This window comes from Podarcis cretensis, assembly GCF_951804945.1.
Source record: "Podarcis cretensis genome assembly, chromosome: 7".
Taxonomy (NCBI): Eukaryota; Metazoa; Chordata; class Lepidosauria; order Squamata; family Lacertidae; genus Podarcis; species Podarcis cretensis.
The window spans coordinates 23,720,537-23,733,536 of record NC_137176.1 but is presented as its reverse complement, the minus strand read 5'-3'; the positions used below and the strand labels follow the sequence as shown (position 1 = coordinate 23,733,536).

General features: G+C 45.6%; 1 long non-coding RNA gene across 1 annotated transcript; it reads right to left on the bottom strand.

The window, feature by feature from the left end:
- Positions 1 to 482: 482 nt before the first annotated feature.
- Positions 483 to 3,399, bottom strand: LOC307220998. Its single transcript, XR_013841264.1, has 2 exons — positions 3,307 to 3,399; positions 483 to 579 (listed from the first exon to the last, which is right to left on the bottom strand). It is a non-coding gene; the product is annotated as an uncharacterized lncRNA (long non-coding RNA).
- Between the last annotated feature and the right edge of the window lie 9,601 nt (positions 3,400 to 13,000).

The window sequence follows — 13,000 nt, the reverse complement described above, 5'->3', positions numbered from 1 at the left end:
TCTTTTTAATTAATAGGAAATTAGTGGTTTTAATTTTATCTTTTTAGAGTGCACCGTGAACAATTTGTGGATATGGATTCTTTTTTTTAAAAAGCTATGCTGTTTCTTTCTACTTTTCCCCCACACTGGAAACAGTGGTCTTCATCCCCCAATTCATTAGAGGCATACAATCTTTTTCTAGTTGGCTAATAGCTTCCCTGTGGTTTGATAAATAATCTTTTAGAGGCTAAACAACTGTGAGAAGCATCTTGGTGAAGCCCTGACTGAAGCAAAACATTTTCCACAAGCACTCCAATTTGAGCAAAATTATTACTTACCGCCACTCCAAAGTCCCTGGCACTTTTGTTTTTACAACAACAACCTGATATCTCTCTCTCTCTCTCTCTCTCTCTCTCTCTGGTTCAAGCTAGTCAGCGAAAGCTCCTGATTTAAAGACAAGCCCATGAAATGCAAATCTGCAAAGACATAAAACTCTGGTACACTGGGCTTCAAGGTTAGCTTTATTTTGACCTTTTGCAAAGCATGTCCTACAGTTTGGTCTCGGGCAGCCTCGGAGCTTTGGGTTGGGCCATGGGCATCCTGTAGCAAAGGGAAATGTAGCTTCAGATTATGGTGGTAAACTGACCATCCCTTCTGGCAAAAGTCTGACAGAGAAGCAGGCCCAGGCATGGGTGAAAAGCAGAGCTGTCTCTTTTGTTGGGAGAGACTAGTGGCTAACACCCCAGAAGGCAGGATCACACTTCAAAATGACCTTGACAGATTAGAGAACTGGGCCAAAACAAACAAGATGAATTTTAATAGGGAGAAATGTAAAGTATTGTACTTGGGCAAAAAAAATGAGAGGCACAAATACAAGATGGGTGACACCTGGCTTGAGAGCAGTACATGTGAAAAGGATCTAGGAGTCTTGGTTGACCACAAACTTGACATGAGCCAACAGTGTGACGCGGCAGCTAAAAAAGCCAATGCAATTCTGGGCTGCATCAATAGGAGTATTGCATCTAGATCAAGGGAAGTAATAGTGCCACTGTATTCTGCTCTGGTCAGACCTCACCTGGAGTACTGTGTCCAGTTCTGGGCACCACAGTTCAAGAAGGACACTGACAAACTGGAACGTGTCCAGAGGAGGGCAACCAAAATGGTCAAAGGCCTGGAAACGATGCCTTATGAAGAACGGCTAAGGGAGCTGGGCATGTTTAGCCTGGAGAAGAGGAGGTTAAGGGGTGATATGATAGCCATGTTCAAATATATAAAAGGATGTCACATAGAGGAGGGAGAAAGGTTGTTTTCTGCTGCTCCAGAGAAGCAGACACGGAGCAATGGATCCAAACTACAAGAAAGAAGATTCCACCTAAACATTAGGAAGAACTTCCTGACAGTAAGAGCTGTTTGACAGTGGAATTTGCTGCCAAGGAGTGTGGTGGAGTCTCCTTCTTTGGAGGTCTTTAAGCAGAGGCTTGACAACCATATGTCAGGAGTGCTCTGATGGTGTTTCCTGCTTGGCAGGGGGTTGGACTCGATGGCCCTTGTGGTCTCTTCCAACTCTATGATTCTATGATTCTATGATTTTATGATTCTAGTGTACGCTCAGAGGCAGGACTGGGGTTTGTGGCTTGCTTCCCAAATAGGAAAGGACAGCTTGCTACAGAAGCAAGAGACTGCAGGCAGTGTGTATAAGCTCCCAGTATATTCCAGATTATTGAAAAAAGCAAGAGCCCCACATTGTCTGTATTGTACCCAATGTCAGAGACTAGGCAGAAGAGGAATGGCAAAGACTGCCTCCCCAACCTGACCCTTCCAGGGAGGAGGAAGAGGAAGACAGTATAGATTTACAACAGGGGCTTGAGGAAGGTCACAGCTCAGAGGCAGACGAGGGGAAAAGTTGGGAAATTATGGGAGAGCCAGAGCAACACCTGGCTGACATGTTGTCATTAGAAAGCATCCCAGACCACCATCTCCCAGAACCCGGCGGGACTTAAAAGTAGGGGAGCAAAGAGCTCAAAGGCAGAGGACACGTAGCAGCTGTCGGCTTGGCCGGGGGCATGGACGACCCCCAGGCAAACGACAGGAACGTTTCCAGCCTGTCCCTCCCATCAGCATGCAGCTCTAGGAAGTTCCAACAGCCTTCCCTGATGATTTATAGTGACTCAGGCCTTGGAGACACTGAGCACACATCCAGAGTCCAGCAGAGATAAAACGCAGTCAGAGCTAAACTGGGGTTGTAAGCTCTGAGCTACTTTATCAAGCACAAGGCAGAACAAAAGAAAACATGCCTCCTCTCTCTGGTCTTCCTTGGAAAGAAGTCAGAAGTGAAAGCAAAAAACAAACGAACCAGAAACAGTACAGTAAACATCTGCTCCCGTGATTCCAACAGTCGGTGCTGGAATACATTGTGGCGATCACACAGGGTCCCCAGACGTTTCATCGTCTATTGATCCCTGTGCCACCACTTTATTACTCGGTGCCACCACCTAGGCCCTACCTGGTACAATACTGAGTCCAGTCAGGGTTAAATTGAAACATAAACTTCTGATTATTTATCGCAGTTTAACAAGCGTGTGGTTTCATAAAGGTAAAGGTAAAGGTACCCCTGCCCATACGGGCCAGTCTTGACAGACTCTGCGGTTGTGCGCCCATCTCACTTAAGAGGCCAGGGGCCAGCGCTGTCCGGAGACACTTCCGGGTCACGTGGCCAGCGTGACATCGCTGCTCTGGCGAGCCAGAGTCGCACACGGAAACGCCGTTTACCTTCCCGCTGGTAAGCGGTCCCTATTTATCTACTTGCACCCGGAGGTGCTTTCGAACTGCTAGGTTGGCAGGCGCTGGTACCGAGCAGCGGGAGCGCACCCCGCCGCAGGGATTCGAACCGCCGACCTTTCGATCGGCAAGTCCTAGGCACTGAGGCTTTAACCCACAGCGCCACCTGCGTCCCTGTGGTTTCATAGACAGCATCAATTACATTCATGGGGTGCCTATCCAGACCTATAACTTTCGCTACCTGCTCTCACTCACTAAATCACCTCTCAGATATTTACTTGTCTTCCTAGCCCCTAACTGTTCCTGACTCAGCTTATTTCACTACACTAACTAAACCTACCCACAAACTCTATCCCAATTCACTCCCACTCCAACCAACCACCCAACTCCCCACGAACTCCCCCCTTTGCCCCCCCAGCTGGTTTTATAGTCCCTCTGACTCCACCCCCCTGGGTCCTGATTGGGTAACCTGTTTAACTATTTCACCTCCAGCACTCTCATATGTTAACTTCACTTACATAACACAGACTTGTGATGAACCAATCCTACACAATATCTGCACAGTGAGAGGAATAGAAACCCAACAGCAGCACCGGTAGAGGTGACGATGATGATGACGAATGAGGAAGTGGGAGATACAGGGGGTGGAGATTCAGCCAGGACAACGCCAGGGTTCTATAGCCTCTCTCTGTAAAGACTGAAATAAAACAGGACTATAAGAACCCTTTCCTTGTCTTTATACTTTCCGGCAGCCAGCCGGGAGCCACTGACAACATCCTGACACCCATGCCTGCTAACTTCTTATTCTTTACTTGGAGGGTAGCAGTCCTGCACTTTCTCCTGTTCCCATGCCACATTTGAAGGTGTTTTTCCAATAATAGCTTTCATACAGCAATTGGAATTATCATAGCTCAGTCAGAAAACATATACAATGGTACCTCGGGTTACATACACTTCAGCTTACATATGCTTCAGGTTACAGACTCCGCTAACCCAGAAACTCCGCTAACTTCAGGTTAAGAACTTTGCTTCAGGATGAGAACAGAAATTGTGCTCCGGCGGTGCAGCGGCAGCAGGAGGCCCCATTAACTAAAGTGGTGCTTCAGGTTAAGAACTGTTTCAGGTTAAGAACGGACCTCCGGAACAAATTAAGTACTTAACCCAAGGTACCACTGTACTTTGTGCACATAAGGCTCCAGATTCTTTGGCATCACCAATTAAAAGAACCTTGGGAATAAGGAGTCCAAGACTAAAAATAAGGTCTATGCAGGATAGGACCGGCCCTTGTATTAAGCAAAATGCGGGGACTGCCTCAGGCAGATGCTGGGCAGTGCAGGATACCAGCCTTTCCCAGATGCTCTAATAACTTTCTAATAATGTTAAAACAGGTCAGCGTAGATACAGCCTGGATGTTATTCAGCTGTGGGTCAGTGTTGGAGAAGGGCTGCAGGTCAGTAGTAGAGCATCTGCTTTGCATGCAAAACATCCCAGATTCAGCCCTCAGCATCTGCAGGTAGGTCTGGGAGAGAACCACACCTGAAATCATTGCAAACTTTTGTCAGTCAATGTAGACAATCCTGAGCTAGATGGACCAATAGTTTGGCTCAGTATAAGATGGCTTCCTATGTTCCTAAATAATTGCTTGTGCAAGAGGTCTTCAGCCCCTCTCCTCCCTGCTGAGATGCTCCCTGCTATTTCCATATCTGCTCCAGAGTGTTGGAGGAAACCCCAGAAAAAATATAGGGGACTTGTGGGGGGAGGAGAGTGGGAGAGCATTGTTTGTTTTAAAATAATTATGTAGGTTACGAAAGTATGTGCGTTCTCTCTCTCTCTCTCTGTCTCTGTCTCTCTCTCTTGCAGAAGTAGGAATCCTTCTGCTAATGGAATTTCCCTCTTAGTGCTACTTCGAATGCAACCTAATATGCTTTACTTTTTTTTCGCTTCAAGACGCTTTGAGATATATAGTGAAAAGTGGGGTACCTTAATTGATAATAAATAAATGCTAATATTCTCCTTTGATTTGTACCAGATGGGAATGCGCCCCCTCAGTTGCATTCTTCTTCGTGGCAAGTATTGCACAAAAACACTTCCTAATGAACGCTGGATTTTCACTCTGTCGGTGTCAATTGACATTCAGCCGCAATTGGAGAGCGCGGCTCAATATTTAAGGTTTATTTTATTATGTTCACCTCCACCCCCAGCAGTTAAGTGCAGTGGCTTTCAAACTCGCTCACCCATTTTTATGCTATTATGGCATTCCTTTGCATTTTAATTGCAGGCTTCCATTTTCAAGAGGGCGGCAAATGTCCCCAAAAGTTTCGAAACTAGTAAAAAGCTTCATTCAGGGCACTGCTCTCAGCTGCACTCATTTTTTTAAATAGGAAGCAAAAGGAAAGCTGCTAAGAAAAATGATGGGATCCTGAGAGAACATAAAATGAGATGCTTCAGTGAAACAGTCCAACTTGGCTTTAGGCCAGTTGCCCATATACAGTGGTACCTCGGGTTACATACGCTTTAGGTTACACATGCTTCAGGTTACAGACTCCGCTAACCCAGAAATATTGCTTCAGGTTAAGAACTTTGCTTCAGGATGAGAACAGAAATTGTGCTCCGGCGGAGCAGCGGCAGCAGGAGGCCCCATTAGCTAAAGTGGTGCTTCAGGTTAAGAACAGTTTCAGGTTAAGAACGGACCTCCGGAACGAATTAAGTACTTAACCCGAGGTACCACTGTACTTTGTGCACATAAGGCTCCAGATTCTTTGGCATCACCAATTAAAAAAACCTTGGGAATAAGGAGTCCAAGACTAAAAATAAGGTCTATGCAGGATAGGACCGGCCACTGACAACATCCTGACACCCATGCCTGCTAACTTCTTATTCTTTACTTGGAGGGTAGCAGTCCTGGACCTTCTCCTGTTCCCATGCCACATTTGAAGGTGTTTTTCCAATAATAGCTTTCATACAGCAATTGGAATTATCATAGCTCAGTCAGAAAACATATACAATGGTACCTCGGGTTACATACACTTCAGGTTACACATGCTTCATGTTACAGACTCTGCTAACCCAGAAATAGTGCTTCAGGTTAAGAACTTTGCTTCAGGATGAGAACAGAAATCGTGCTTTGGCGGCGCGGCGGCAGCGGGAGGCCCCATTAGCTAAAGTGGTGCTTCAGGTTAAGAACAGTTTCAGATTAAGAACACACCTCCGGAAGGAATTAAGTACTTAACCCAAGGTACCACTGTATGTGTGTGTGTGTAAAAATGGGATGTTAGCTTGGTTAACATAATGTATCAATTAAAGCCAAGGTTGTGTATGGACAGTCAGTAGTAGCATTTCCACTTGGTGCTCACCAACAGCAGGAGGGGGTCCTGCTTACCTAACCTCCTGTCACCACCATTGCTGTGGCGTACCAGGAGGATGTCAGAGACTGGCTGGATGAGGAAAAGAGGTGACAACTGCCCAGTCAAGACCTCCCCAGGGAAGGTGCAGAGGAAGAGGATTTTGAGCCTGGGGATTGGTGGCTGGACACAGGCCACACCTCAGAGGAGAGGACAAGCTGGGACATGCTAGGAGTAGGGCGCTTGAGAGATAGCTAAGAGATGGAAGCAGGCACAGGCAAGGTGAGGTTTCCAGTTTGGATGCAGGCACCGACAGAGATGACAGAGGAGAGGTAGACCCTGGAGTTTTGCCTCAAAGCCACTCTGACAGCTTCTCTGCTGACAGCTCGCCGGCCCCACTCCTAGAATGAAGCGTTTATTGCATATTCCTGAGCAGTGAGCCAGGCAGATCACAGAGAGAGGGGCCCGACACAGAAGATTAGGGAGTGATGGAAGAGCTTCAAGCCAGTTCAAACAACTGTTTCATTATGTGTCAGGGACTGGGCAGAAGAGGAGTGGTGTCTCCCCATCCTGACCCTTCCAGGGAGGAGGAAGAGGAAGACAGTATAGATTTACAACAGGGGTTTGAGGGAGGTAGCAGCTCAGAGGCAGATGAGGGGGAAAGTTGGGAAATTATGGGAGAGGAGGAGCAGGCAGAGCAAGAGCAGCAGCTGGCTGACACATCGTCATTAGAAAACATTCCAGACCCACCATCTCCCAGAACCTGGCGGGCCTTAAAAGTAGGAGAGCAAAGAGCTCAAAGACTTCTTCTTTGTGGAACAGGAATTCAATAATATGAAGCACCCATCATTCCTATGCTGGACCACAAAGCCATCTTCCTAGCCCCCTCACTTATAAAGCTTAGATCCTTACCATACTCATCTAGATCTTATGCCTGGTTCCTTATCTTCTCCTTCTTGGTTATTTTTTTAAAATACAGAGAAAAAGCTGCTATAGAGTTGAGAAAGGAAATGTGGTTGTATAAATCAGTCCCAAAGTCACCCATAAAGTTGATTATTTGATGGGTACAAGGTTGTGAATGTATATCTATTGGCCTCAACTTAATGGGTTAAAGGTAAAGGTAAAGGTACCCCTGCCCGTACGGGCCAGTCTTGACAGACTCTGGGGTTGTGCGCCCATCTCACTTAAGAGGCCAGGGGCCAGCGCTGTCCGGAGACACTTCCGGGTCACGTGGCCAGCGTGACATCGCTGCTCTGGCCAGAGCCAGAGCCAGAGCCAGAGCCGCACACGGAAACGCCGTTTATCTTCCCGCTGGTAAGCGGTCCCTATTTATCTACTTGCACCCGGAGGTGCTTTCGAACTGCTAGGTTGACAGGCGCTGGGACCGAGCAGCGGGAGCGCACCCCGCCGCAGGGATTCGAACCGCCGACCTTTCGATCGGCAAGCCCTAGGCGCTGAGGCTTTAACCCACAGCGCCACCTGCGTCCCACTTAATGGGTTACAAACCGGCAAAGCAATCTAAAACTTTCCCCCAAATAAAACTATTCATCACCTATTATGCAGATGCATCTTGACAAGGCTGAGATGCAGTCTGACTGTTAACTGCTTTTGGCTTTACCAAGGCTTAAAGCATATCCTCTTTGTGACATCACACATGACATCAGAATGTCATGTTTGCATTCAACCTAGACTATCTCCATGCCGACAGCAATGGCCAGTAAACTTCTGCAACCAAGTAACCATCCCCCTGACTACCCATTTGTTACTATCTAGATTATTGGATGTTCATTTTGTGCTCTCATAATCAAAGCCTGAAGAAGAGCTGTGTATAATCTGAAAACCTGCTTCCACTGTTAAAGAAAACTAATTATCAGGGACTGAGCAGAGGAGGAATGGTAGAGACCTCCTCCCCATCCTGACCCTTCCAGGGAGGAGGAAGAGGAAGACAGTATAGATTTACAACAGGGGGTTGAGGGAGGTAGCAGCTCAGAGGCAGATGGGGGGGGGGGAAATCATGGAAGAGTCAAAACACCTGGCTGACACATTGTCATTAGAAAGCATTCCAGACCCTCTATCTGTCAGAACCCGGTGAGCCTTAAAACTAGGAGAGCAAAGAGCTCAAAGACAGAGGGCACATAGTAGCACCCATAGAGGAGGTGATGATGATGACGAATGAGGAAGTGGAAGAGAAGGGGGTGGAGATTAACTTGGGACAATGCCATTATCCAAGATGCTGGGTTCTATAGCCTTCCTCTGTAAAGATTGAAATAAAAAAGGACCTTAAGAAACTTTTTCTTGCCTTTATACTTTCCTGGGCAGTCAGCCGGGAGCCACTGACAGCATCCTGATGGAAAGACAGGGTCACCCTTTAGTAGTCTCTCTGTGTTCTTTGTTTTGCTTTCCTTAATAAAGAAGCTAACTGCAAGTTCACCATATGCTTCTCTCTCTCTCTCTCTCTCTCACCTGCAAACAACCTGCTCCACCTGTTGGCTCCCTGACAGATGACAAGTGAGAGTTCAAGGCGGCAGTGAGACTGATGCTGTGCATGCAGGCTGTCCGGAGCCAAACCACACTGCCCTTGGCACTGCCTCTGATCAACACCACCCAGCACACCATAGCTGGGTAGCAACGGGAGGTTAGGTCAGCAGCTCTGCATCACCAACCATGACTGGTACACATGCTCAAACTGTGTGGCCTGAGGAGTCAAATTGTTCAGCTCCTCTCAATGAGAAGTGCAGGCATTTTCTTCTTGTTTAGCCTCTACAGACTCTGTTGAGCATGGGGAAAGAGGGTGGTGATGCCAAAGCAATGTGCTAACCTGGCAGAGGGAGCTAAAGAAGTTGCTTACATAAACCCACCTCCAGTTGCAGCTGCTTTCTTCTAAAATCCAAGAATGGGTTGAGGTAACAGCTACCCACAGGAGGAAACAGAAAACTTTTGCAGCTGGCCACCAGACTACAAGAGGCTCTGCTCCTTTAATTGTTCTAAGTTTTGGGCCCCTTATCTCATCCCTTCCCCTGCCAGAAACATGAATCTTGAAACCAAAAGCTGGCAACTCTACTGCCAACTCTCTTTGGCCATACAATTTTCAGCTAACCACCTCATAGGAATATAAGGAGCTGCCATATAGTGAGTCAGATCAATGGTCCATCTACTTCAGTATTGTCTACAACGGCTGGCAGCAGCTCTTCAGGATTTCTCTCTCATGGTCCTGAGAGCAGGGCCCCCAAGACTGGCAGGTAGATGAAGAAGAAGAGCTGAGCAGAGCTGCCACAGTCTTTTCTGGTTATTTCTCTGCAATTTTAGTTTACAGCGCCACCTGTATGTAACCAACCAAACCACAGCATGACAACACTCTTACGTATTTATTATATAGCATATGTATTCTTCTTCCATACATTCAACTGAAGTAAACAGTAGAGAAATTCTAGAGGGCACGTAGTAACTTTTGAATGAGAAATAACATTTTATGACTTCAAACCCCTGTACACCACTCTGCAACCTGTTCTTAGCAAATCACTGTAGAAATAGTTTCTATAGGTATCCACTTCCCCTTCAGACAATGATTCAGCCCACACTTTTCTCTTGGCGTCTCTCCCAGTTCCTAATCTTCAGCCCAATGGGTGCCATATGCCAGAAGTAGCAACAAATGCAGCCTCAGCTGTTTCCATAGAAGATTATTTAATGGCTCCTACCTAGTTAAACTTCTAGCAAGGTTACGTAATTGCGTTTTAGGGTCATTTTCATGATGCTTTAAGCCAATATGTCTGCCCATACCTCCTATGGTGGCCATGAAAGGTATATGAATACCTGATACATAGGACTAACAAGAGGAGATGTTGAATATCTTGCTTCCCTGGCTGAAGCTTCCAGAGGCACTGGACCAGCTGTCCACTATTGGAAACAAAATCCTGGACTAGTTGGACCTTGGTATGATCTGGCAAGACCATTTTATTTTATTTTTAAGGGATGTTCAGAAAATCACAAACTTTACTGAATCGCCTACTAAGCTTCATTGGTATAGAGAGAAGCACCACAGTTAGTTAGTTCCATATGGATAAGAAATTGGCAAGCAGTAACCCTAGGGACACGGGTGGCGCTGTGGGTTAAACCACAGAGCCTAGGACTTGCCGATCAGAAGGTCGGCGGTTCGAATCCCCACCACGGTTTGAGCTCCCGTTGCTCGGTCCCTCCTCCTGCCAACCTAGCAGTTCGAAAGCATGTCAGAGTGCAAGTAGATAAATAGGTACGTCTCTGGCGGGAAGGTAAACAGTGTTTCCATGCACTGCTCTAGTTCACCAGAAGCAGCTTAGTCATGCTGCCCACATGACCCGGAAGCTGTACGCCGGCTCCCTCGGCCAATAAAGCGAGATGAGCGCCACAACTCCAGAGTCGGCCACAACTGGACCTAATGGTCAGGGGTCCCTTTACCTTTACCTTTAACCCTAGGCTATGAGCCCTCCTGCTCCCAATATGTGCATTTTCCAGATGATTTATGGGTGTATTGCAAAAATGGTAAAACTAAGCACAGTTGCAGACCAGAAGGACAACCCCCATCCCCAATGGATTTATGCCTTCTCCATCTTGGTCCTTTTATGAAAGTTGAATGGGATTTTTGCTTCCTACAGGTGGGTTGCAACTTACATGTCCAATCAGCGTCGAACTTGAGTAGTTTATTAATTATTGTTGTTATTTTAAAGGGAGAGTTGATTTCAACAGATGCACTTTTGTCCTTACACAACCCCTTCAAGTGCAGCTAAATTTATTCCGGGGAAAGCGTATTTTCAGAACCACATTATCTCGGTGCATAAAGTTTTTAGAAGCCCACTAATGAATAACTGTATTTATGGGAGGGAATTGAAAATGGCCCAATTAGAACTGTTCTGATTAAATGCATAATTTACATTACGTGTGCACTGAATGTTGCAAAATAGAGTAGTTAGAGGAAGGTGATTATGTTTCCAAGAAACATAATTATGTATTAAAGATCTGTAATTACCCACCTGAGCTAGGTATCCGCACTCAGATCATACATACTGTCATAATTATAAAATTTAAATCTTACCATTTATGCTTTGAACTCTTGCTAATGAGAGAGCGTCTGCTGCTTGCCTGGTGTGATTTGGTGGGGGAGTAAGGGATTGTTGCCTTCCTCTAAAAGTCATTGTTGGCAATTCCCCAGAGCCCATGGCTGGCAACGGCCATCAGGTAAACTGCTAGGAGGCCCATATTACATTGAACTGAGGTTGACAGCACAATCCTAGGTATGCTCACTCAGAAATACATCCCACTCTGTTCAGTGGGTTTCTTCCAGGTAACCCTGGAGAATCTAGCCCAAGGCCTTGAGAACAGAAGATCCAAATGTTTATCCACCTATGGGGGCAAAAATATACTAAATAAATTGACCTTGAGTTTCCCTATAATGGTGCCCTCCCCAAAGATGATGCTACTGTTGGCTATTTTCTCAAATGGCAGGGCAGGATCTGAAGACCAGGATATGGGGGTTGTTGTTGTTGTTATTATTATTATTATTATTATTATTATTATTATTATTTGTATACCAGCCTGTACCTGCAGGTCTCAGGGCGGTTCACAAGATAAAATCACAATATAAAAACACAGCACATTCTACTGCAAGATAAGCACATGGTATGAGCATCTCATATATTAAATATCATTCCTATTCTTTTCTTTTTTATAATGCTTTTATTTATTTTTCATGTCACAGAAGATACATTTTGATAAAAAAATTGTTACAGCAGGGGGGGGAAACTTATCCTGATAAAATTACAGACTTCTGCTGTTTTGCACAATTTTTTATTAAAGCTTTTTTGATGCAACAAAATGAAAATGGGGAAAAGGAAAGAAAGAAAGAAAGAAAGAAAGAAAGAAAGAAAGAAAGGAGAAATGAAATGAAAGACAAAAGAACAACAATTATTATCATCACAATCTTCATTATTATTATTCCCTGCCCATCTGATCCTCCCCTGGAACTCCCAATAAAATTATAGACTTTTGTCATGCTATGTAATAAAGTTTCATTTAATTACTCTAAAAGATCACACCACATTTTTCCGTGAGTGTTGGGTGGACTCCTGCCCCACTCTAAAGAATTTGTATAGTCAACAAACATTTGCCATATGTTATAAAAAGAATAGGGATTGTGTTTGCCCTTTGCCGCTCTCACCTGACATGTTCATTTCTCAGCCAATGCTTTCTTGACAACCAAGCAGATCCCTGTTATGATTTTGCATTGCAGAAGGAGGACAAGAATTCATTTTTGCATGAAGGGTTATGACCTGTTCAGAGTTTATGGTGAGAGGGGATGTTGCTATTATCCAATTTTGGCTGCTGCTATCTAATTTCCGTCCTCATTACTTGTACATGTACAATTTTCACAACAGGAAAGAAGCTTGCCTTAAAAAAAATGACCATCTTACAGAATGAATGGCTCTTCAGTAGGTCATCTGAATCCCCCTGCCTTTAGGAAATTTTCCATCATTGGACAAGGTGAGAGAAACCTGCATAAAGATCCTGAGCAGCAGCAGAGGGCAGAGATGTGGGGCAGAGATGCTTAACTGACTTCCCAGAAGGTGAGAAGCTGCTGCTTACTGGAAATAGTGAGGCTGGGCCAGGTCAGAGCAGTGCAAACACACTGGCTGAGCCCACCAGTGCTTTTGCACCATGCTGCCCTCCCATCTGTTTCATCCCTCCCTTTCTCCCTCCAGGTAAGCAGAAGCAGCTCACCTGCTCTTGGAAGCCGCCTAGAGTGACTGACTATGGTTTTCCCAATAGTGATGTATGGAAGTGAGAGCTGGACCATAAAGAAGGCTTATTGCCAAAGAATTGATGCTTTTGAATTATGGTGCTGGAGGAGACTCTTGAGAGTCCCATGGACTGCA